The following is a 26,252-nucleotide window of genomic DNA, read 5'->3' as shown; positions in this document are numbered from 1 at the left end:
GAAAAAGATGAGTGGTTGATACTAAAAATTCTTATGCAAAATACATAGTCATCTGTGGTCGGACTAAGTTGTTCTTAAATCTCATGATCTCTACAGGAAATAATGCATTTCAGATTCTGTGTTATGCCCCATTTCCATGATTGATTTATGATTCACAATGGTTGAACCTTATTGTGACATTTGTACTTCGAACACAACATGTGACTTCACTTGGTATGCATGTAAAAAGTGATACTTTTATCTAAGGATTAGCTTATACGTCAAGTTAAGACTCCCAGAACCCGCCCAGTCTATAATGGCGTCCGTTTTGCTCACGTCTACATGCTTTACGTGTGCGTAATAGGCGAGTCCTTTTTTGATTAATGACTAAACTCATACTAGGAGTTGAGACTCATAGAACTTGCCCGTTTCAAAATGGCGGCTGATTTGCCCGTTTTTAGGCATATACGGTTTGTTGTTTAATCTGTATTAACATACCCCTTTTTATGAGTTAGCATACAACTAGGTGTACGGCAATGGATATGTGTGCCGTCCGCCATTACATTATACCTTCAATTGCAATATCGTCTTTTTTTCAAACCCTGTTGACATTAGCAGGTCGATTACTTTTTCACCCTTCCAAGATGGCCACTATGTTTATAATACTTTCCTGTTCCAAAATGGCGGCTGATTTGCCCTTTTTTAGGCATATACGGAGTGTTGTTTAATCTGTATTAACATACCCCTTTTTATGAGTTAGCACACAACTAGGTGTACGGCAATGGATATGTGTGCCGTCCGCCATTGCATTATACCTTCAATTGCAATATCGTCTTTTTTTCTAACCCTGTCGACATTAGCAGGTTGATTACTTTTTCACCCTTCCAAGATGGCCACTATGTTTATAATACTTTCCTGTTCCAAAATGGCGGCTGATCTGCCCGTTTTTAGGTTCATACGGAGTGTTGTTTACTCTCTATCGATATACCCCCTTTTTTTCGAAGTTATCATGCACCAGATGCACGGCAATAGATATATGTGCCGTCCGCTATTATATTATATTAGCAATCGTATTATCGACCTTGTTCCAAATCCTCCTGACATTAGCAGGCTGATTACTATGCACCCTTCCAAAATGGCCACTGCGTTTACATGCTACTTCTAGTTATTTCACCGTGATGCAAATCCTGGTTACGAGGCAGGGACCCAGGTGTTCGGAGTTCACATGGGGTCAATTACTATATAAACACACGAGCAGGAGTCTCGGGTGTTACGGAAAACCTGAGGATTTCAATCGAGGACCCGAAGGATGCGGAATCGGGTAGGTGCCTTGGAGGTGTTGGACAAATGCTGTTTTTGAGCATTTAGAAATAGCCTAACTTAGCAGTATTGTTGGCAAACTCAAAAACTCTCATTGAGCTTGTTTTTTAGGATTGATGGCACTCTAGTAATAAAACCCCGTAGATATATGTTAAGGGCTAAATCCTCTGTCTGTTTGATACAAGGAATATACTTTTAATTATTATCCACTGATCATATAACGGTTGGTGATAAATTACTGTTTGGACACTTATGGTAAGACTATACAATCTAAGATTGGTTGCTCGCAATATTTGATTGTCCTATTTTGGTCACCATTATAACGTTTTTGCCCAGATTTATCCTATTTTTATCCCCATCCTAGATTTACCTATATTTAATACTGTGAATGGGTTAGTTGAATCCATTTGAAAACGCAACTATTGATCTTAATCATTAGTTTATTGTGTTTTCATCTTAGGCATTCTTAAGATTCGGGACCCCACTATATCATTGGTTTTTACTTAATTGGACGCTTGATTCTTACTAAGAAGGGACGCGCATTTGCTACCCATCGACACCAGACCACTATTCTATTTGATATACTCATTATCCATGTAAGTACAGATACCCCTAAGGGTTTTTTTTTTATTTTCTCTTGGCCCCTATGTACTTTGGTACAGTGAACTCGCCTTTTGGGGGCTTACTTGTGACACTGGAATTAGTTTCTATATGTTCACTTATTTGCGCTATCGATTCTTGCATATGACCCCTTGCTAAGCTGTATACTCCACTTCCTGTTTAACTCCTCAGGTTGTCATTAAGGCTAAGCTGTATACTCCACTTCCTGTTTAACTCCTCAGGTTATCATTAAAATAAGATGTATCTTTGTTACTCTGGTTTCTGCGAATATTAAAACATTACGTTGAGGAATGACCCTCTACATATAAATTTTTGACCTCTCTCAGTGACGTTGAATGAACCCTTTGATAGATTTTGTACTCCACTTTTTGCCTAAATCTTTAGGCTATCATTACATAAAATGTACCTTTGACACTCTGCAAATATTAGAACACTACGCTGAATAATGCTCCTCCATTTTTGACATTTTCTAGTGACTCTGAAATGATATTCCTGAATTCTCAAGCAAGAATCACATAAACAGATGTATTATCTCTAACGGTTGGTACATTTTTGAACCGCCCTCTTCTTCTTCTTCTTTTTCTCTTGTCACTTCCGGTGACACCCCTCTGAGCCTGTTGATAGCTACTCTTTTCCCTTCTGACTCAACTAACGATGGCTTATGCATTTTTCTAAAAACCAGTCGCATCACACAATTGTGCAGTTTTAAAAATTCCTACTCACTTGGAAACATGCCATAGAGTTGATTACTTACTGATACCGAAAACTATTGAATATAAATCAATAGCAAGGATTAACTGACTTATAACCTTGTTTTTAATTGTTTATGTCCTGATATGTTTAGTTTATTTTTGTCCTCTGTCTTCCGTCTCATTAGTACTTTATGTGTATTTGTCTAAGATTTATAATAATGTTGTTTGTTCTGTATATATTGTATGTTGGTATTCATTGTATTTATACATTGTTTTATATATACACTTTGCAGCCCTGAAGAAGTCCCAAGTGGACGAAACGCGTCGGCTGCTCTGGCTGTTCTTAAATGTTATTTTAACATATGAAAAATAAAGAAGATCATTTTGAAAAAGAAAAATTGGATGTATATGGACTGATTTTGACCTAATTTGAGATTGTGGTGCGCCTTTTGCTGTTTATGTTCCATGCTAATGAGCATCTGTTGCTTGGGGCTGTTAATGAATGGTGTGAGGCGTATTCTAGGAGGCGCATGGCGCGTAACTGCGCGAGACACTGGTGTAGTCTCTTCCAACCCAGTGCTGATGTGTCTATCCCCGTGTGTTAGTCATAACTGCAGAAGGAATTCCAAGACTGCAGAGGGAAATTCAAGGACCAGGATTACTATGGCAGCCACTGCCTCATTTGAAAATACACCCAGTGAATCACAAAAATACTCACACAGTCATAAAAATATATTTACAAAGCCCATTAACATGCACAATTGGTGCAGGGCAAATTTCTAAAACACTTTAGAGGTGGGACTAATAGGACCGGATTTGATCTCTACAATTCAGCAAAAGTACCAAGTGATTAGAAATGTTTTGAATTGTGGGCACCATTTGGCTGCAACCAGTGGGAATGAATACCCATACATTTATAATGATATTCATATAACCGATTACATGCACAACAAGATTCTCCTGTAACATTTTGGTACCTACATGAACGACAAATAGGTGAACAATCTGTGGACATGATAGAAAACACATGCTGTATGGGCTGTTTTTGTGTACCTATAAACAGGAATGAGGTGGCAGTCTATTATAACTGGCCCATCTGTCTAGATATTTCCTCAAGTTTGTTGAGTTACTCAGTTACAGTGTTTAAGCAATTAATCCACCTGCATTCCTTAAACTTCAGAGCCTCAGATAAAGAACCCCCTCTTGGACAGGAACAGATTTTCTCCATTACCCACCATCTAATGCTCTCGTGGGGGTTGTGGTGTGTCATGGAGTGCTCAACCAAAGGGGCTCCTTGTGCCTTATACTTCACTCTGCTCATGTGTTGCAATATTCTCGCTTTTACCTCTGGGTAGTCTGCACTACATAAAGCAGATTACACGGGCAGCGGATGGTGTACACCACAATGCTACTTTTACAATTGGTGAATAGTGGTAGTGTTGGACTTGGCCCTTCTGGCCGGTTCACCCCGAAACTTTTTGCTTAATATTGTGACTTGGTTTAGTGATTTTATTGACTTCGGCGCACTTTACCGCTGTGTCCCAGGGTAAAGTGCGTGCGTGTTGTGAGGGTGGCCTGCCCTCCCATAGGAATGCATGGGGGAATGTATGTGTCCCGGTAGTTCCTGATGGGTGGGGTGTGCAGGCCCGTGTTTGGTATGTGCGGACTCGTGTGAGTGAATGCTGCGCGTTGATGTGTGCGGCGTGCATGTACCTGGTGTGGAAGTGCCACTTCTAGAAGTGGGCACTTCAGTGTGCAGTCTGAAATGTGTGGCTTGTCTGGCGATTGGCTGGTGAGGTCAGGTGACGGACTAGGGAATTCCCCAGAGTCAGGAGGAGTCACCCAGTGGTGAATGGGGAGTTAGCATGTTGATGGCTGGGGAGGAGTGTACCTGGGTCCTGAATAGGACAGGGATTCCCCCACACAATGCTGGCGCCGGCCCCTGTGGTGCGTCTAATGACCCTAGCCCTGCCAGTGAATAGGGAGAGGGGCTGAGCAAAACAAAGTGCTCAGGAACCTGTTGGAACTGGTTCGCCCCTTCCCTGCACCTTAGACAAAGGATTTGCCTGTATAAAAATGGGGCTGTGTCCCCACAGAAGTTGTTCTCTTGCAGGATCCACTTGAGGGGGGGCCTGCTGCTGCTGGGCGCCAGGAGAGACCGCCACTGGGGACTGCCTCCCTGCTGGAGGGCCCTGTGAGCTGGCTCTGGGCCCAGCCTTTGCCCCCTGCTCTCTGAAAGACCCTTTTTTTTGCTGAACATTGCTTGTAGCGCCTGGGAGCGCTTTCTGGACTTCCTAGCGCTGGGCGCGCTGTTTTCCTGGACTAGCTGTCTCTCAGAGCCTGGGAGCGCTCTGAGGATCCTTTGTAGCGCTGCGAGCGCTGGCTCACCTTGTAGCGCTGTGAAGCGCTTTGATTCGGCTTGCGGGTGCCCACCCCGCATATTTGCGTATCGCTGCGGCGGGTGCCTACCCCGCCGAGGATTGCATTTACGGAGGGAGCCCACCCCTCTAATCACCGAGATCACCGCTGCAGCCCGGTTCGTGACCGGAAGTCAGGCAAGCCTGGGGGCGGGCCGCCGGGACAACCGGAACTGAGCAGAGGAGGGCGGGAGCCTACCCCGCCTCCTACCGAAGCGTCGCGGCTGCTTAACCCCCGGAGCAGGCAGGAGCCTACCCTGCGCCCCGGGGTACTTAGGAGAGTGACGAAGACGGCCGGAGCTGGAGCGGAGGAGGGCGCGAGGCTCATTGTCGGTGCCTGCCCCCCTCCGTGTCGAGAAGCAGCCCCGGAGTCCGCCGGAGCAGAGAGAAAAAGCAGCCAACGCGGGAGTCCCCTGCCGACAGCCTGGTGAGTGATCGCGAGGGCTGGGGGACTCCGCGCACTTGCTGGGGAGGGCGGGAGCTGTGTTCACGAGTCCCCCCGAGCGGGACTCCAACGAGGAGGGCGATCCTTGTCTGTGAGCCCTGTGAGGCTCTAAGTGCTTTACTGACTTGCTCTCGAGCCCCGAGAGGGCTCCAACGTTCTAGAGGGCCTTTGTTTAGAGCGCTAGACGCTCCAACGGTTGGGGGCATTGACTGGTGTTCAGAGCGCCCGGAGCGCTCCAACGAAGGGGAGCACGATTGTTTCTCGAGCCCAGTGAGGCTCCAACGTTGTGCTGAGCCACGAAGGCTCTAGGGGGCATATTTTACATGGTCGGAGCCCAGAGAGGGCTCCAGAGGCACGCAGAGTGCCTGAAGTCGTTTTCCAGCTGCCCAGCACTTAGTGGGCAGCTGCCACGTTTAGGTGGGGGACCATTCTTGTTTTGGTCTGCGCAGCTGGCGCAGCCTGACTTTGTTGAACGCAGGGCGTCCTAGCCCCTTCCAGGCCAGTTGGCCCAGGGACTGCCACAGGTGGTGGCATAGGAGTTTTGCGCAATTGTGTTCCTACCTGCACCTCTGAATGTTTTCATGCATCATGTGTTTCCTTTGCTCTGCACCTCTGAATGTTTTCATGCATCATGTGTAACGTTCTCTTACCCCTATAGGTATTGTGATACGTAGGTGGTTGTGGCTTTCTCCTAGTACAGGTGGTGCTAGTGAGGTTCTAGTTCCCTGCGTGACAGTCTCCTAAAGTAGTTAGGGTTGCGTAGGTGATACTCCCTTGATACCAGTAAGTACTGGTTGTGTGCTATACTTATTATTTTTTGTGCTACAGTGATTTTATATATTTTATGTGCTAAATATCTAAAAGTGCTATTTCCTGACAGTGGTCCAGGTGGCCCTGTCTTGTACATAATCCCTTGTAAATTCTGCCCGTGCCTGGTGGCACATTGTAAAGTGTGTGTTTTTATCTAATGTGTTGTGTATAATACAAAGGTTATTTTTATAGAATACCTTGTGTGGAGTTTCCTTTGTGGTGGGCCTTGGGTGTTGTTGCTGGGTGCGCGCGCAAACGCTTTACACATCGCCTCCGAGATAAGCCTGACTGCTCGTGCCAAGCTACCAAGGGGGTGAGCAGGGGTTATCTTTGGCGTGTAACTTCCTTGCCCTGACTAGAGTGGTGGTTTCTGCCTGGCTTTGGCGCAAGCCTCAGCCAACCAGAAATCGCCAGGTCTAACATTGGTGATCAGCGGTGGGATTTGGACTTGCGTTTGCGCTGTACCGCAGCAGCGACTGGCCACACTGCAAAACTCTGCATTAGATAACCACATTTTAGGGATTATTGTTTTTGAAGTTCCTTTATTTCCCCTGAAGGTATCATTGTGTAATTGTGTCCAGCACATTTGTCCCCCGCCCTGCGCCCAGAGTTTGGTACCTGTGTCACGTGGTGGTCAGGTTGAGGGATCAGGGGTGGTAGAAACTGCCTTACCAGTCCGAGGGGAGGGTTGTGTGTGGATGGTGTGTGGGGCACTAGACAGTGAGTGTGAGTTCTCCAGGATAGAGAGCTCACTGAAACCTTTTGTGAATTGTGTACTCCTGTGTAGCTCCGACCCCCAGGTTCCTTTTGTTGAACTCTTCTCAGGAACGTCCGCCAAAATGGAGCCTGCTTTTAACTTCTGTGGTCTGTTTAGGTACAGTAGGTTGGAGCTGGTAAGGTTCTGTGAGGAGAGGGACATAGAGGTGGGTGAGTTAGATACCCAGTCCAAACTGAGGGACAACCTGATCACTTGGCAAAAGGTTGAGTGGGAGCGAGAGCGCAGCGAGGAAGATAGGGCCCGGGCCGCACGCCGAGAGGGTGGTGGGTCTGAGGAGAGCCCTGAGGAATCTGAGGAGGAGGAAGGTTACCTGACAGGGACGTCAGTAGAGAGTGGAGACCCCATAGATAGGGAGTCCCTTGCTGGGTCCAGTGTCAGGAGCAGCACCCCATCCCTTTCCCTGTCCCCAGAGGAGTGGGTGGATAGGAGGGAAGAGAGGGAGCATCAGCTGGCCATGGAGAAGCTCAGGTTAGAGCATGCCTGGGGGATGGCGCAGCTGACGATGGCAGAGAAAAAGCTGGAGACCGAGAGGGTCTTAGCGCAGGAGAGGATGGCGGAGGCTGAGAGGGCCTTCGCCAGGGAGAGATTAGCTCTAGAGGGTAAGTTGTCCCCAGAGCGCAGTGGTAGTTTTCTGGGCTCCCCAGGGAGGGTTGAGTCCAGTGGTGGCAGCAATAGAGAGACCAGTGCAGAGAGTCCCATTCCCAGTTCCCCCAGTATGGTACCTAGTTCCCGGGAGGAGGAATGTAGGTTGAAGTTCAGGGGCAGGAAGAAGCTGCCTCACCAGTCTTGGGAGAAGTTTGTGGAGGAATGCGAGGATGCACTGTTTGATTGGGTATGGGGTAGCACGAAGGAGGATTTTGAAAAACTGTATGATCTGCTCGTCAGAGAGCAGCTATCCAGTAGTTTTTATCCCGAGTTGCGCCAACACCTGTTAGCATGGGGGCACACTGATCCGTGGGAGCTGGCAGCGGAAGCAGACCGATGGGAACAGGCCCCCAGTTATGATGAGGAATGGGATAGTTCTTCCCACACTAGTGACTCCAGTTGTGGTTCAGGTACCTTCCAGCCCAGCGTGGTGGAAGAGGCTCCGTGTAGCCCAGCTAGGTCCCAGAGTAGCGAGGAGGGTGTAGGGGCTTACGGCCTGGCTCAGTGGAGCGGGAGTAAGTGGGTGACCGAGGGTCCCCAGACGTACGAAACCCTGCCTCAGGACTTGGGTGGTTTCAGGAGGGAACACCAAGTTGGGGACCTAGGCTGTCCTGTTAGCCCATTTGAGGAGGATCACATAGTGAGTAGAGGACCTGGAGCGCCTGTAAACAGGGCTCCTGTGGTTCTAGTGTCTGGCAGTACCGCTCCAGTAGGGAGGGTACAGAAGTCCAGCGGGAGGAGTGGCATGGGGCTGTGTTCCCCGGTGGAGGAGCCAGTGGGTCAGAGACCAGCCGGGAGGGCTGAGTCTCCTAGAAGTGACCATGGCGACTACACGTCTGGCCTGGGGGATCTTTGCGCACTGTCAGGTGGACAGGGGACGGGAGATCTGCGCCAGGCAGACGGTCATGCAACATATGAGGCATATGTTACTCTCGGGGGGATGGTGTGTAAATCCCCAGAAGTCCTGGAGTGCCAGGCAATTATTCCACCGAAGGTTTTAGACCGGAGGTTGGAAGGCCAGGTTCAGGAGCAGCCTGACCTGAAGGGTCTGACTACTGTAACTAGTGTCCTGACCGGTTCTTCTTCCAGAGGGGCCGCCCCCGTTGGTAGGGAGCAGGACTCTGGAAGGGGGTGCAGAGGGTGGGAGAGCCCACCTCTGACCCCGGTGCAACCTGAGGGGTTAAATCCTAGGTTGGTAGACCAGTTCTCAGGGAGGGGTCCTGAGCTGGTTGGCGAGGTATGTTACGAGGGTGCCTCTCAGAGGAGGAGAGGGCGGAACCCTAGGAGAAGAGGTAGGGGGAGGAGAGCCTCACCCGCGACTTCTGGTCAGCCTGAGGGTACAGACCCTAGGCTGGAAGATCAGTGGCAGTTTAGAACTGCCCTGATGAAGGGTAGAGTGGAGAATGGCTGCTATGTGCCAGGGGTTACTACCCCCCACTCTGTGGTTAGGCAAGGACCAGTGGCACCTGGGTGGCCTAGGGCCTGGTCTTGGCCGCGGACAGCTTGGGAGTACCAGTGGGGTAGCCCAGTTGGTCCGGAGAATGGTTTGAGGAGAAACCACATGGGTTCACCGTGGCGTAGAACAGGCGGGTGTCCCGGCAGTGGCGGGCCCGCGTCCGTGTTCTATCGCCCCAAGCAGGGAAGTCCATCACGGTGGTGATTGGTCTGCCCTGCGTTTTGGCTGGAAGGGGGTTGTGTTGGACTTGGCCCTTCTGGCCGGTTCACCCCGAAACTTTTTGCTTAATATTGTGACTTGGTTTAGTGATTTTATTGACTTCGGCGCACTTTACCGCTGTGTCCCAGGGTAAAGTGCGTGCGTGTTGTGAGGGTGGCCTGCCCTCCCATAAGAATGCATGGGGGAATGTATGTGTCCCGGTAGTTCCTGATGGGTGGGGTGTGCAGGCCCGTGTTTGGTATGTGCGGACTCGTGTGAGTGAATGCTGCGCGTTGATGTGTGCGGCGTGCATGTACCTGGTGTGGAAGTGCCACTTCTAGAAGTGGGCACTTCAGTGTGCAGTCTGAAATGTGTGGCTTGTCTGGCGATTGGCTGGTGAGGTCAGGTGACGGACTAGGGAATTCCCCAGAGTCAGGAGGAGTCACCCAGTGGTGAATGGGGAGTTAGCATGTTGATGGCTGGGGAGGAGTGTACCTGGGTCCTGAATAGGACAGGGATTCCCCCACACAATGCTGGCGCCGGCCCCTGTGGTGCGTCTAATGACCCTAGCCCTGCCAGTGAATAGGGAGAGGGGCTGAGCAAAACAAAGTGCTCAGGAACCTGTTGGAACTGGTTCGCCCCTTCCCTGCACCTTAGACAAAGGATTTGCCTGTATAAAAATGGGGCTGTGTCCCCACAGAAGTTGTTCTCTTGCAGGATCCACTTGAGGGGGGGCCTGCTGCTGCTGGGCGCCAGGAGAGACCGCCACTGGGGACTGCCTCCCTGCTGGAGGGCCCTGTGAGCTGGCTCTGGGCCCAGCCTTTGCCCCCTGCTCTCTGAAAGACCCTTTTTTTTGCTGAACATTGCTTGTAGCGCCTGGGAGCGCTTTCTGGACTTCCTAGCGCTGGGCGCGCTGTTTTCCTGGACTAGCTGTCTCTCAGAGCCTGGGAGCGCTCTGAGGATCCTTTGTAGCGCTGCGAGCGCTGGCTCACCTTGTAGCGCTGTGAAGCGCTTTGATTCGGCTTGCGGGTGCCCACCCCGCATATTTGCGTATCGCTGCGGCGGGTGCCTACCCCGCCGAGGATTGCATTTACGGAGGGAGCCCACCCCTCTAATCACCGAGATCACCGCTGCAGCCCGGTTCGTGACCGGAAGTCAGGCAAGCCTGGGGGCGGGCCGCCAGGACAACCGGAACTGAGCAGAGGAGGGCGGGAGCCTACCCCGCCTCCTACCGAAGCGTCGCGGCTGCTTAACCCCCGGAGCAGGCAGGAGCCTACCCTGCGCCCCGGGGTACTTAGGAGAGTGACGAAGACGGCCGGAGCTGGAGCGGAGGAGGGCGCGAGGCACATTGTCGGTGCCTGCCCCCCTCCGTGTCAAGAAGCAGCCCCGGAGTCCGCCGGAGCAGAGAGAAAAAGCAGCCAACACGGGAGTCCCCTGCCGACAGCCTGGTGAGTGATCGCGAGGGCTGGGGGACTCCGCACACTTGCTGGGGAGGGCGGGAGCTGTGTTCACGAGTCCCCCCGAGCGGGACTCCAACGAGGAGGGCGATCCTTGTCTGTGAGCCCTGTGAGGCTCTAAGTGCTTTACTGACTTGCTCTCGAGCCCCGAGAGGGCTCCAACGTTCTAGAGGGCCTTTGTTTAGAGCGCTAGACGCTCCAACGGTTGGGGGCATTGACTGGTGTTCAGAGCGCCCGGAGCGCTCCAACGAAGGGGAGCACGATTGTTTCTCGAGCCCAGTGAGGCTCCAACGTTGTGCTGAGCCACGAAGGCTCTAGGGGGCATATTTTACATGGTCGGAGCCCAGAGAGGGCTCCAGAGGCACGCAGAGTGCCTGAAGTCGTTTTCCAGCTGCCCAGCACTTAGTGGGCAGCTGCCACGTTTAGGTGGGGGACCATTCTTGTTTTGGTCTGCGCAGCTGGCGCAGCCTGACTTTGTTGAACGCAGGGCGTCCTAGCCCCTTCCAGGCCAGTTGGCCCAGGGACTGCCACAGGTGGTGGCATAGGAGTTTTGCGCAATTGTGTTCCTACCTGCACCTCTGAATGTTTTCATGCATCATGTGTTTCCTTTGCTCTGCACCTCTGAATGTTTTCATGCATCATGTGTAACGTTCTCTTACCCCTATAGGTATTGTGATACGTAGGTGGTTGTGGCTTTCTCCTAGTACAGGTGGTGCTAGTGAGGTTCTAGTTCCCTGCGTGACAGTCTCCTAAAGTAGTTAGGGTTGCGTAGGTGATACTCCCTTGATACCAGTAAGTACTGGTTGTGTGCTATACTTATTATTTTTTGTGCTACAGTGATTTTATATATTTTATGTGCTAAATATCTAAAAGTGCTATTTCCTGACAGTGGTCCAGGTGGCCCTGTCTTGTACATAATCCCTTGTAAATTCTGCCCGTGCCTGGTGGCACATTGTAAAGTGTGTGTTTTTATCTAATGTGTTGTGTATAATACAAAGGTTATTTTTATAGAATACCTTGTGTGGAGTTTCCTTTGTGGTGGGCCTTGGGTGTTGTTGCTGGGTGCGCGCGCAAACGCTTTACACATCGCCTCCGAGATAAGCCTGACTGCTCGTGCCAAGCTACCAAGGGGGTGAGCAGGGGTTATCTTTGGCGTGTAACTTCCTTGCCCTGACTAGAGTGGTGGTTTCTGCCTGGCTTTGGCGCAAGCCTCAGCCAACCAGAAATCGCCAGGTCTAACAGGTAGCTTATGTGTTCTATTGTTGTATGTAAAGGTGGATCCCTCAATGGTCAGAGGACACGCTCTGCATCGGCCACATTTATGGTGTCCAATTATAGGTGGTAGGCCCAGGTGGCTCCTAAGATCAGGTGGCTTAGGGGGTTCGAGGAAAGATTTGACCACATTGTCTTTGATATTCTTGCCTCTTTTAAAGGATCTTCTGTTTTGTTGAGTTCAGTAGCAACCAAATTCCAATACTTTTTTACAATCTTTTTTATGTCATTGCTTTTAGAATTGAATGTAGTCACACAGATGATGTTTTCAGTCTTTGTCAGTTTTTGTTTCACTTGTAGTAGCTGGTTACGCGGACAATACCAAGCCCGTTTACGGACCCGCTTCAGTATTCCTATTGGGTAGCCTCTCTCTTTCAAGCAGATAGTGTGGGTTTCCGTTTCAGAAAGTCTGTCCTTCGTGTGCAGTTTCTCCTCAGCCTGAGGTACTGGCCATACGTTAAATTAGCCCTCAGGCTCCGTGGATGGTGTGACATATATTTAAGGAGTGTATTTCTTTCATTCGGTTTTCTGTAAAGGTCACTGAATAGGAGACCCTTCTCCACTCTGAAAGTGAGGTCCAGTAAATTGGTGGCTTCGTTGTTAGAGGCCATGGTAAACTGAATATCCCTTGTTCTGTTGTTCAGCCAGTCCTTAAAGTCATTGAGATCATTTTCAGTGCCAGACCAAATCATTATCACATCGTCTATGTAGCGCTTCCACACAGCAATATGGTCTATGTAGGGATTCTTATGGCTGTACAGATGTTCATCTTCATAATCATCCATGAAAATGTTAGCCAGGCTCGGTGCGTAACTGTAACCCATCACAACGCCCTTGCACTGGTAATAAAATTGGTTCCTGAAGATGAAGTAGTTCTTTTTCATCGCGATTTCCAACAGAGCAATCAGGAAACCGGTGGGTATCCAGTGCGGTCTGGGACGTTTATCCAGAGTAAGTCTGACCACGTCTAGTGCCTTTCCCTGTGGGATGGAAGTATACAAGGAGGAGACGTCAAGAGTCACTAGTAGTTGGATTTGGACATCGAATGGTTGCCCCTCCAGCAATTGGATGATGTGCATGGTATCCCTTAGGAATGATTTGGTCTCAGGAACCCATGGTTGCAAGAAGTAATCGATGAACTGGTTAAGCCATTCGAGAATAGACCCACACCGAGAGACGATGGGTCTTCTGGGTGGCTTGTCCAGACGCTTGTGTACCTTTGGGAGGGTATATATCATCAGGATACTGGATTCTTTTTTGTTCGAAAAGTCATTTTCTGGTTGGCTCAGGAATCCTTGTTTCAGTCCATCCTTGGTTAGCTTTACTATTAAGGACGTAATCTCAGCAGTCGGATCCTTTGGCGTTAGGCAATAACTTTCTTCGACCCCTAATTGCAGCTCTATTTCCTCCACATAGTCCGTGGTATTTTGTAGGACCAATGCACCGCCATTATCCGCCACCTTAATGACGATGGCTTCGTTGGTTCCCAATTAATGCAAAGCCAATCTTTCATCTTTGCTGATGTTGTGCTTTATGTAACGTCGTTCCCCCAGTAACTCCATGGTTTCCTGTAGGACAATTTGTTCGTAGGCCAAAATTCTTTGACTCATCAAGTACGCCCCTGGCGTAAAGGTAGATGGTGGTCTGAAAGATGTAGTGGCTGCAGTGGGGTTATAGGTATTCTTGCTGAAATAGTACTTAAGTCTGATTTTCCTGACAAATCTCTGCATCTTAAGTTTTACATTAAAAGCGTTTGGCGCTGCTGTGGGGATGAACAACACCCCTTTAGGAAGGACCTCTCTCTCTGCTTCCGACATCATATAGTTGGAAAGGTTAATTATCAGGTCCACGGAGGAAGTGTTAAACGGAGTGATGCTGTGTTGTTGGCCCGGGTTGAGCTCCTCTGTACTGCCGTTGTGGTGATTAAGCATCACTTTCACTTGAAGTTTCATACATGTTATGAATATTGGTTGGATCCATGATGACTCTATCCATTGTATGTTGAATTTTCGGGGGCAAGATGACTTGGAAGGGACAAGTGGTGGTGGATGTATGTGTTCTCACCATCTGTATGTTTGTCTGCATGTCTTGATCTTCCCGTGTATTTCCGGTAGGCAGGGGGGAGCTAATGGTGGTGGATGTGTGTGTTATCACCATCTGTATGTTTGTCTGCTTCTCTGAATCTTCCCGTGAGTTTCTGGTTGGTAAAAGCGAACTCGTGACTTGCCCCGTTGGGTGCTCCTGCCCTGGTTCCAACCCCAATTCTGTTCTCTACCGCCACCCCTGTTGGACTGGCGATAGCCCTCCCCTAAAAAATGCGGACCCTGGTTTCCTTGGTTGCTGGTGGAGGGTCTCTCTCAATCTGAGTCTGAGCCACTCCCTACAGAGGAGTGTGAGAAGGTTGCAAACCTCCTCGGTCCCTGCCTGCTTCTGTTGGTGAAAAAGCCTTGGCTGTCCTGCTGATAGTATTTGTCTGCCAGGTAGGTAAACTTCTTATCGTAATTCCTAACGTCTTTTGTCAGCTTATCAAGTTTTCTATTCAAAGTTATTGTGATGAATTCAGCTAGTGTTTTCTCAGCTTGCTCAAGTGCTTCCCTTGGATTGTAGAGGGCACTATCCTCAAGTATTTCTCTTTTCAAATCCACGATTTCTTGGGTTCGTTTTTTAACGTATTCGATTGCAGTTTCCACTCCAAGCACCATCCAGTGCCTGGAGCAGTTGTTGGCAACGTAACTAAACCTCTCTCTGAACTTTGGAACGTCTATAAAGATAGTAGGCTCGTTTCTGACCTGCAAGACTTTGGGAATTATGTTGTCTTGTAAATATTTAATCAGAACGTGACCGTGGAGATGTGAGCGAATTAGTTTTTTCTCAAGCCTTTCAATTTTAGCTAGTTTCTCATTAAGACTTGCATCCACCGATACTCTGTCAGTCCCTAGCAGAAAGTTAGATGGGCACTGATCCTGTATGAGTTTAGTGATATACTCTTCACTATAAGACAGGGTTTCTTTGTCAGACATAGTACAAAAATTGGAATGTCATCAACAACTTAGTGTCCTTGAATTTTTATAAACGTGAAACCAATAAATGAGAGTAAAAGCAAACCTCGCAGGCACCAGTTAAAGTTAAACAACAATGGGGTGACCCTGTGTCCCTCAGAACCTGGGAATGAATATATAAACAAAAACAATGGTTCTGTCGGGCGTACTAATCATTTCTTTTGCAAGCAATTATTTCTTATATGTTATTTTATACAATCTTCAAACAATGATATCTGAGATGTTTAGATATCAATGTTTGAAGATTGTATATAATAACATATAAAAAATAATTGCTTGCAAAAGAAATAATTTGTACGCCAGACAGAACCATTGTTTCTGTTTATACCTCTAACATACACAGTGCCCTGTCAACAGGGGCACCGTGGGCCTACCTTAGGGGTGACTGTCATGTAGAAAAAGGGAAGGTTGGGGCCTGGCAAGTGGGTGCACTTGCCAGATCGACATAGCAGTTACAAACAACGCACAGACCCTGCGGTGGCAGGTCTGAGTTACCTTTTCAGGGCTACTTCTAAGGGTGGCACAACCAGTACTGCAAACTCACTAGTAGCATTTGATTTACCAGCCCTGGGACTCTTAGTGCACTTTACTAGGGCCTCACCAGTAAATCAATTATGCCAATCATGGAAACACCAATCCATAACATAATTTACAATAGGAGCACTTGCACTTTAACACTGAATAGTGAGGTTCTGGACTTTCTTAGAGTCCAGAGGTGTCAGGGAAACAACACCCAAAAGACCCCTGAGTTCCTTCCTGCCTTGGTGCACAAATAAACAGAGACACGGGCTTCTCGATGGTGGCGTCAGAGACCAAGGTTTATTTACTGCAGGGACACAGAAGTCATAGGAACCACACAAAGGCAGAATCTAGGAGACTGTTCGAATTGTACAAAGTGGGTCGCTCCTTAAATACACCAAATATGTCTTCAGGCAGCATTGCAAAAATATCTTTCATGCCTAGCCCGGTATCCCAAACAAACAATAAACATATACCAAACGATAATTATTTGTAAGTTTCCAGTGTTCGATCAAGTCTTCATGTCAGTTTTCCATTCTTCGACCGATCCTCCCCATCATAAAAATTGTATCCTCCCCATAGTAAAAGCCCAGAAGGAGAGGAGCAGAGCCAGGTGTAAAAGATAGATAAGTAGGATAAGAGATGCTTGTGGGTCATAAACGGGCATGGCTACTGTCTTCGGACTCCTAATCGTGATCAGGCCAACGAACACAAGAACCAGTATAGCAGGATTGGCCTCAGGCAAGGGAGGCAGCTTCTGCCTAGTCACGCAGCATCAGCTTCCTTGGACTAAAGCTTACGTGTCCTTAACAAGGTGATTCAGCCAGGGTCATTGCTTGTCCATTGACTATGTGAGGGCAAGAAACAAAATGGATGCCGTATCTAAAATGGATGCCATGAATTTACAACAGAATGCCCTATTTCTCAGTGAATCCATGCTCGTAGCACAGCGAAAACACTGTCACATACTAAATGGATCATTTACGGTTCACTGTTACCAAAATCGTGTCAGTACTACGATACCGAACACACGGGTTCGGATCGCTACAGAACCTCAGACCGTCCTTTTGCCCTTACATAGGCAATAACTTACTCTACGTCAGAATCCATCTCTATATTCATCAGGTCACTGATATGTTGCTGGAGCATTATTCTATCTCGTGGCGTATCTCCTAAAACAGGTGGTCTTCTTATGCATGTTGCAGCACAAAGGCCACATAAGGCAGGACCACACTGAACAATGAGACAGCATGAGAATAAAAATACCAACACAACACCAATGACTATCAGAACCTTCCATCCCCACGCAGATAACAGATTCCAGAACCATCCCATCATTGACCAATCACCTTCGTCTACATGAATAGAGTCAGCGATCTTGTGTAACTTAGAAATGGCCTCATATACTGTTGGCGCATTATTTGGGATAAAGACACAGCAACTCGATTGGATCATCTTACATACTCCACCTTGATCTGCAAGTAATATGTCAAGGACCATACGGTTCTGCAACGTCATGAGGCGATCCGCTTGAAGCTCAGCTGTCAGGTTACTAAGGGCACCAGCAGTTTCAGTAATAGTGGAATCAACTACCCGTGTTAGTTGACGCAAGTTCCTACTATTGGCCATGGGCCCCCAGAACGGAAGGAAACCTTTGAAAACGTCTCCTGCTTCTTGGCCGGCTGTATCTTCCTTGTCGAAGACACCTCTCACAACTCTAGTCTTGTGATAATCCGGTGCAGCAGTGTATGTCAGAGGTAATAGTCGGGCAATATAACATGAGCCTGAAAAGTCAGCAGGCAGCCATGTATATGCTCTGTCTTTGCAGACAAAATAGGTACCCTTAGCAGCTAAGAATGCAGGGGAAGACTGTGATGGAAAAACGTACGTTTCAGTACAGTCACTCTTCCCTAGTCGAGCTCTCGGATTCCTCCCATTCCCTTGTAAACAGACCTGAACTTGGTGGGGTACGACCCAAATCGGAGTCGAGCTTTTACACTTGTTCTCACCCAAACTAATGCCATACTCCGTAGCATTCCAACCCATATAAACTCGTAACTCATCCTTGGGAATAAACGGAGTGTTATTGACATCTCTAACCATGTCAGTAATTCCCTTTACCAAGGCTCTATTAGCAGAGTTATACCTAGTGGAACGCGGAGGTCGCGGGGGATAGGTCTCTAGAGCATTGGCGAACATGGTCTGAAATGCCCAAAATGATCCATTATAACTAAAGGGCAGAACCAGATAGGGGATACCCTTGTTCATGGTATGTGGTATCAGACCACACACCCAGCAGTTCATTGTATTTACTACTAGTTGGTGTTGGTGCAAGAGCTGAATGAAAGTGTTATTTATAAACTCAGAGCGTCGAGCTTGCTCATGTGCAGGAAAAGGGTGAAAAGAATGAAGAGAAACAACAGTCGGAGAAACAGAAACATGGGGAGGCACTGTAGATGGGACAGGTGCAAAAATCAATTGGATACCAAAAACGATTCCGCCTACCAAAGTTATTAAAACAATCAGAAATGTCAGAGCGCATTGCATCATGAAACATTTGCTATGCAAAATGTCATACAGTTTTGTCTTACGAGCATTTATGACGTTAGCTCGTCGCAGTTCAGGAAGCTCCATCTTCTACAACCGTTCGCAACGGATGGTTTGTACCTGTTAAAAATTGCCTCTGTCTACCCTGGGAGTTCCCAAAATAAACAGAAGAAACCGACCTTGTGTCTGGCCCCCTGCAAGTTAAAACAAGGCACACGTTACGACCCTACGGCAACCCAGATGGCAAGGTGAGAGAACAACAAAAACAAAAGGACAAAAATGATAGAGCAAACTTCCTGACTGAATGGAATGTGATAAGATCAAAACAGTTTTCAAATAGAAAGGTAATTATGCAATGTTATTGGTTCATAGAATGAGAACGTAGGTTATATCTGTACTTTCCGGGTCTTGTCTGATCTTGAAACAGCTGATCTGCAGGTGCAGTAATGTTCAAATCCACAGGTGGCAAATGTTCACTTTGTACAACACTCTGTTCAGGGTTCAAAGGAACAGTTCCTGGTGCAGTATCAGAGTTCTGTGTTTCAGTTCGTTTGTCCGTCATGTACTCTGCATCATGAAGGGGACAAGCCTAGGAACAGGTTCTGTCTCGGATAAACCAAATCCCTGTCTAACCCAGTTGTCGTAGGGGAGTGGGAGAGGCACACGCTTCGTATGGGTAGCGTGCACCCAATTTTTCCTGCCAGCCAGGCGTACAGCAGTTCTTGTGGCCAGGAGCACCTGAAACGGGCCCACGAATCTTGGCTGGAGGTTCCGGGTCCGTCCAAAGTTCCGCACCACAACCAGCTCACCGGGTTTCAATGTGTGACCTGGACTCTCTGGCAGCTTAGGCAAGGATTCAAATACCTGTTGATGAATAAGACTCAATTTAGCAGTCAGGTCAAAAAGGTAATCAATCAACATTGGATATTCGATCTGTTTGAACTCCTTGGGCCTAGGGACTCCCCAGACATTAGCAGGGCGACCAAACACAATCTCATATGGGCTAAGCCCTACTCGAGAGTGTACAGTCGCTCTGGTGGACAATAAAGCCAAAGGCAGTGCGTCTGGCCAAGATAAACCAGTGGAAGCTTGGATTTTAGCAAGTTTCAGCTTCAAGGTACCATTGTACCCCTCAACCAAACCTGCTGACTGTGGGTGATTTGCACTATGGAATTTTTGCTTAATTCCCAAACCCGCACACACACTCTGCATAACTTTCCCTACGAACTCACTTCCATTGTCCGACCATACAATCTGTGGCATACCATACCTGGAGAAGTACTCTTTGAGGAGGATTTTGGCAGTGGACATAGCAGTGTTATCCTTTAACGGATACGCTTCAATCCATTTTGAAAAAGCACAGACTACCACTAGGACATATTTGAGATTATTACTAGGCCTGGGCGGTAAAATCCGTTCCGCTCGCGGAATTTGCGGAATTTGGGTAATTTCGCGTTACGCGGAGAACGCGAAATTGACCAAAAATCTGCTTTCCGCGACTTCGCGAAATTTTTGGCTTGTTCGCGTTCTCAATATGCGTGTTCGCGAGATATTTCACCCCGAGCACGCAAACAGCGATCGCGAACAGGAAAAAAGTATCGCGGACAAGCAATTCCGCGTGTTCGCGGAATTTCTGCGTGTTCGCGGAGATTTTTACCGTTTCGCGGAGATTTGCGTGACGCGATTCCGCGAATTCCGCCCACCCCTAATTATTACATCTGTCCATGTGGATAAAATCCAACTGAATCACTTCAAAGGGACAAGAAGGGGGAGCAAAGTGACCAGCTGGGGTTGGGGTTCCCTTGCCAGGATTATGCATCAGGCATACCATGCAATTTTTCACCACTCTCTCCGCACACTTAGTAATTCCATCGTTCTTCCATTCTGGAGCTAACATCTTACAGATCCCTTTCGAACTGATGTGCGCCGCTCCATGCGCCATCGTGACTACCGCAAGTACATATGCATCAGGTAGCATCCAACGCTGATGCTCAGACAGATCAATCGAACATCCACTCGAATCCATTTTACCCGTTTTCTCCTTCCATGCATTCTTCTCATTTTCAGTTGCTTCATTCTGGATTGCCTTCACACTTTCAATCGTATTGTCACACATTCCTGATTCAGCAATCCATCCTGCAGACGTCGCAACGTACATTCGGCTCATCATGTTCTTGGCCGTCTCTTTGGCGACCTCATCAGCAAACGCATTCCCACGGCCAACATCATCCGTAATCTTCCGGTGTGCACTGCATTTCACAATCGCAACTTCATTCGGTAAGGTCAGAGATTCCAACAGGTCATTGACTAACTGTCCATGTTGGATCTTAGTCCCATGGGACGTGAGAAAACCTCTTTCTTTCCACAAGCGACCAAAACTATGTGCTACGCCGAAGGCATACTGGCTGTCAGTAAACACATTCACTCTCTTTCCCTCAGCTAAAACACACGCTCTTGTCAATGCAATTAATTCTGCAGCTTGGGCAGAATTCTGACTCACTCTTGCAGTCTCGACAACCGTACTCAAAGTCGTAACTGCATACGCAGCCGTCACATCACCAGTCTGTAGCTTGAAACACGATCCATCGACATACAAAGTGCCATCTGGATCTAGTAACGGAGTATCTTTTAAATCAATCCTACCTTTTGTCTCTTCCTCAGTTCTAAAACAACAGTCATGGGGCTCTGAATCACTCGACTCCTGAGTAGTCGGCAACAGCGTTGCTGGATTCAATATGCTGCATTGCTTGATCTGAATGTGACTTGCCAAAAGTGTCAGCTCATAGCCTGATAGTCTAGCACTGGTGAGGTGCTGAGTATTCGTTCGATTCATGAGTGTATCCACAGCAGGTGGAACCATGACTACTAACATGTTGTTCATGACCAATCCAGCAGACTGTCGAATAGACACTGCAGCTGCTGCTGTAGCTCTCAAACAACTTGGCAACGCTCTGGCTACCGGATCTAATGTGGATGAGAAATACGCACAAGGTCGCTGTTTGTCACCAAATTGTTGCGTCAAAACACTCAACGCACAACCCTCTCTTTCATGGACATATAGTGTAAACGGCTTACTGTAGTCAGGAGTACCCAACACAGGAGCGGAGCACAACGCATCACGCAAATCAGAGAAGCCCTATTGACATTCATCAGACCATGGCAAAGGACTCGGAACACCTTTTCCAGTCAGAGCCACCAATGGTTTTGCCATGAGAGAAAAATTTGGGATCCATTGTCTGCAATATAACGTAATACCCAAAAACGCACGCACTTCTCTCTGTGTACTTGGTACAGTCATCTGCGAAATTGCTTTGATTCTCTCTGGGGTCAACCTTCTTCCCTCCTTTGACAAAAGATGACCTAAGTAGGTCACTTCTTGGCAACAATATTGTAGTTTAGAAGGTGAAAGCTTGTGATGTAAGTCTGACAAATGACGCAGCAAAGAAATTGTAGCTGTTTTGCAAGTTTCCTTGTCGTCAGCAGCCACTAAAAGATCATCTACATATTGGATCAGAGCAACACCAGGAGGAAGTACAAAAGCATCTAATTGACTTTTTAATGCTTGGCTGTAAATTGAAGGGCTCTCACAATAACCTTGTGGAGCGCGCTTGAATCTGAAACTACGACCACCTAAGGAGAAACCTAAAATATCCCTACTTTCCTCGGCTATCGGAAAGCTGAAAAAGGCATTCTTCAAGTCGATCACTGTAAACCATGTAGCTGAGGCAGGAATCAACGTCAATAATGCAGTGATATCTGGGACCACAGGAAACTGTGGAACCACTATTTTATTAACCTCTCTGAGGTCAATCACAAATCTGTAGATTGGAGGTTTGGAAGGGTCAGTGCGTTTCAAAATCGGCAGAACAGGACTATTGCAGACATTTCCTCTAGTTTCTTCTATCACATCTTTCTGTATCAAATCTTGCGCGATCAGTAAAAGCGCACGTTCACCTTCATTTGAAATCCGATACTGTGGGATTCGTGGGAATCTAACATTTGCCTTCAGACTCACCACATAAGGGGGAATTGCCAGAAGACCTACATCATTAGGACCAGTCGCCCAAAGATTATCAGGTAGAGAACGCAGCTCCGGTGGGAGCTTATCCATCGACAAGTACATTGAAGAGATGACTCTCTTACCCAACGTGAGCTGTACTCCCGAAGGAGAACAGTACAATGTTGCATGCAGGTGTTTCAACAGATCTAAACCAAGCAGATTCTCATTACAACCGGTCGTCAGAATAAGGGGTGCTTCTAGTTGACATGGCCCAACAGAAATTGACAAAGGACCAGAAGCAGGGTTGTGAACAGGGGCGCCTGAGAAACCTACTGAAATGTTCGTTAAGCCAGACAAAGGTGCGCCAGGGAGTTTCGCATGCATAATTGAACTTTTTGCCGCACCAGTATCCAACAGAAACGGTTCAACCACGCCTGATGTAGCTACTGCGACATAAGGTCCACTCTGATCAACTGGAACTGATACTACTCCCTCTCTTTGCCTGTGGCTGTCCTAGTACTCACTTTGCTGAACTTCTTCACTACCTTCATAATAATCCTCAACATGGAACTGGGGAGATCTACCTGATTGTGTAGATTGTACATTTCGCTGATCGAAATAATTAGATGGGCGATCAGTCTGTGGAGGCATAGTACCACATCCTCTACCTCTAAGAGCTTGCATAAACCCACCACGACCTCTCTGAGCTGGGACACCACTAGTTTGTGAGTGCAGAACTGGACACTCATTCTTATAGTGACCCTCCTTTTTACAATAGGCACACTGATTCCATGCTAACTGTTGTCGGGGAAAACCATAGTCAAATCTTTGGGACATCCCTTGCTGGAATTGTGGCTGTTGCTGAAACTGGGGTCGCTGCTGTGAATCTGACTGATTCGAGCGAGGCGGATACGCCTGTTGCAAAATAACTTTAGTTTTCAAGTCTTTTGTCTTCTTTTCTGACTTTTCCTTCTCTTCTTTTTCTCTATTTTCGTAATACTGAGCAGTTGCAAGTATCTGTGCTGTCGTCGACACCGCCCATGCACTCTCAGAATCCTTCAACTTGTTACTAAGCTCAGGCAATAAATTAAACACCAACTTGTCGACAAACAACCTCTGACCTCCCTCAGTACTCATATCTTGCCCACTGTGGTCTACGAAGGTCTCTTCAAATCTAGTGAAGAAGTCAGAGACGCTTTCGTCCTTCTTTTGCTTGCATGCTGATAATTTATCCCAGTTGACCCGTAACGCTGGCATCAGCGTTTTCATCAAATTGATTATTCTGCCAGGCAAAGCAGCAATCAGAGGCTCAGGTTTAGCACCACCAACTTGTTGTGCATCTGCCGCTACAATAGCTGGCCAATCACCTCCTAAGGCAACTTGGTGATTCTCATGGCGAATTTTGGCCCATATAGGCTGTGGCACTACATTGCCAAATAGCATTTCGATGTCTGCCAAATTCATGACGCACGCTTGAACTGTCTGGGTTAACTCTTTATAATACCCAGCAGGATTCTTACGCGGATCCGGCAACGCCTGTTTTACTGCTAATACTTCGACCCGCTTCCAAGGGATGTGTATCCACACTCTATGGAAATGTGCTGGAGCAGCTAAAATACCATTAGCCGCATTAGCTTGAACTGCTTCGCGCCATATCGGCGGAACTTCCCTCATCGGATACTGACCTCGCTTCTTCCTAGTAATCGGAGAACCATCAGAGTCCCTTGGTGCTCGAAGAGGAGAATCAGACCTGTATGCTAAAATCAGTTCTATTGCTTCCTTTACTTCCGAACCTATTACCATTCCTGCGGCGAACCTTTTCTGAATATGTATCAAGTCAGCAGGAACGGAATCTAAGTCATCATCATCCCATTCCTCACGCAAAAGGGAACACATCACGTCAAAGACATAACGCTGAGTTGGTTCATTCCATTGCTTAAATGTATCCAACACTCTTCGTGCATCATACTTCACAGCTTTCGACATCCACCTAAGAGCTGTCAAATCTAATATTCCTCGTTCCTGGAGACCAGGAAGCTGACTACGTCTCTGTGTAGAGTCAGAAACGGGTGTCTTAATTAAAGACCTGTAGAGAGGAGTTAAGATATTAGTTACAGAGTCAGTTATTTTCCGACGAACAGAAAGCCGAGTCAGAATGTTTACAGAGTTCGGGGACAAGGGAGCTGGAGCAGATGAAATTGTAAGGGTAGAAGTAGTAGGTAAAGCAGTTTGCGAAACGTCAGGCAAAGGCGGAATAGGCAACCCAGGTAGAGGGGGTGCCGGAGGAACATTAACCACAGGAAGAATAGGAGCTTGAATCAAAGGAAGAGGAACAACTATTCCAGGCTGACCAGCAGCCGGTTGCACAACAGGTGGTAACTGTGGTGCTGTAATACCCTGTGCATACGGTGGAGGTGATCTCAACAGATAAGACAACAGGGGATCCTTTTCAGAGTCCTCTATTGGCTTAGCAGGACACGATGGCAAGGCAGGGTAGCACTTGTCAATCGCCAAATTATGTTCTCTATTCGCTACCTCTATTGCTTTTTCAGTTTCGTTGACATGCAACTGCCTAGCAGACTGCATTAAAGTCAACCCTTTCTCTTTCTGTTCCTTCTTCATTTTTCTAATTTCTCTCTGTCTGGCTTCTTTACGCCAAAAGCGAAAAGAATCGAATATTGCCGGCCGGGCTTTCTTTTTAAACAACTTCACTTCTAGATTGTCTAGAATTTCAGTTTCAAAGCTACCATGTGGTGGCCAACTAAGGACACCATCTTTCCTGGTGTAACGGACCCACACTCCATTATAAGTGATAGGACCCACACCAAGTTTACAATACAGCTCATATGTAGGAGTTCCGATCGGAGGAACCGGACACGAGTCCTCCAACCGGGAATCCCTGTTGCAACTTAACCAGGACAGGAAACAATTACTACGGCTAGCCATTACAAACTAAGGACAAATTCTAACCAAAATGCGCAAAGAACTTAGGCATACCAAATGAACCAATACCAAACCAAAGATTATCTTAACAAGAGCAACCAGTGATAATCTACAAATCCAAAACAAACGTATCCAGAGAACGAAAGGATTATCCGAACAAGAGCAACCAATGATAAATCCTTACAAGAGCAACTAAGAGCAACCAAACTGGGCGCGACCCACTTAATACTTAACTGAAATGTCGAAGACGTCACCAAGGAGAACCCGTCTACGTCTCGCCGTACTAAGGTCTGCACCTCGGGTCCAAGACAGGGCGACAGTCAGGGCAGAGGTCCTCTGTAGCCGTCTGGGAGCGAGAACCCTCGTGGAAGAGATCGTCGGGCCACTTTTAAGACATACAGGGATCGATGAAGCGGGGTACCCCCCTCCGGAATCTTCACACGAAGCTCCTCGAACTCTTCAGGCTTTGGACCGGTACCGGTTGATGTTGCCCCACGTTGGGCGCCAAAATGAGGTTCTGGACTTTCTTAGAGTCCAGAGGTGTCAGGGAAACAACACCCAAAAGACCCCTGAGTTCCTTCCTGCCTTGGTGCACAAATAAACAGAGACACGGGCTTCTCGATGGTGGCGTCAGAGACCAAGGTTTATTTACTGCAGGGACACAGAAGTCATAGGAACCACACAAAGGCAGAATCTAGGAGACTGTTCGAATTGTACAAAGTGGGTCGCTCCTTAAATACACCAAATATGTCTTCAGGCAGCATTGCAAAAATATCTTTCATGCCTAGCCCGGTATCCCAAACAAACAATAAACATATACCAAACGATAATTATTTGTAAGTTTCCAGTGTTCGATCAAGTCTTCATGTCAGTTTTCCATTCTTCGACCGATCCTCCCCATCATAAAAATTGTATCCTCCCCATAGTAAAAGCCCAGAAGGAGAGGAGCAGAGCCAGGTGTAAAAGATAGATAAGTAGGATAAGAGATGCTTGTGGGTCATAAACGGGCATGGCTACTGTCTTCGGCCTGCTAAGCGTGATCAGGCCAACGAACACAAGAATCAGTATAGCAGGATTGGCCTCAGGCAAGGGAG

The sequence above is a fragment of the Triturus cristatus genome, chromosome 3_1, assembly GCF_964204655.1.
Source record: "Triturus cristatus chromosome 3_1, aTriCri1.1, whole genome shotgun sequence".
Taxonomy (NCBI): domain Eukaryota; kingdom Metazoa; phylum Chordata; class Amphibia; order Caudata; family Salamandridae; genus Triturus; species Triturus cristatus.
The sequence above is the reverse complement of the archived record's forward strand: the minus strand, read 5'-3'. Positions refer to the sequence as shown.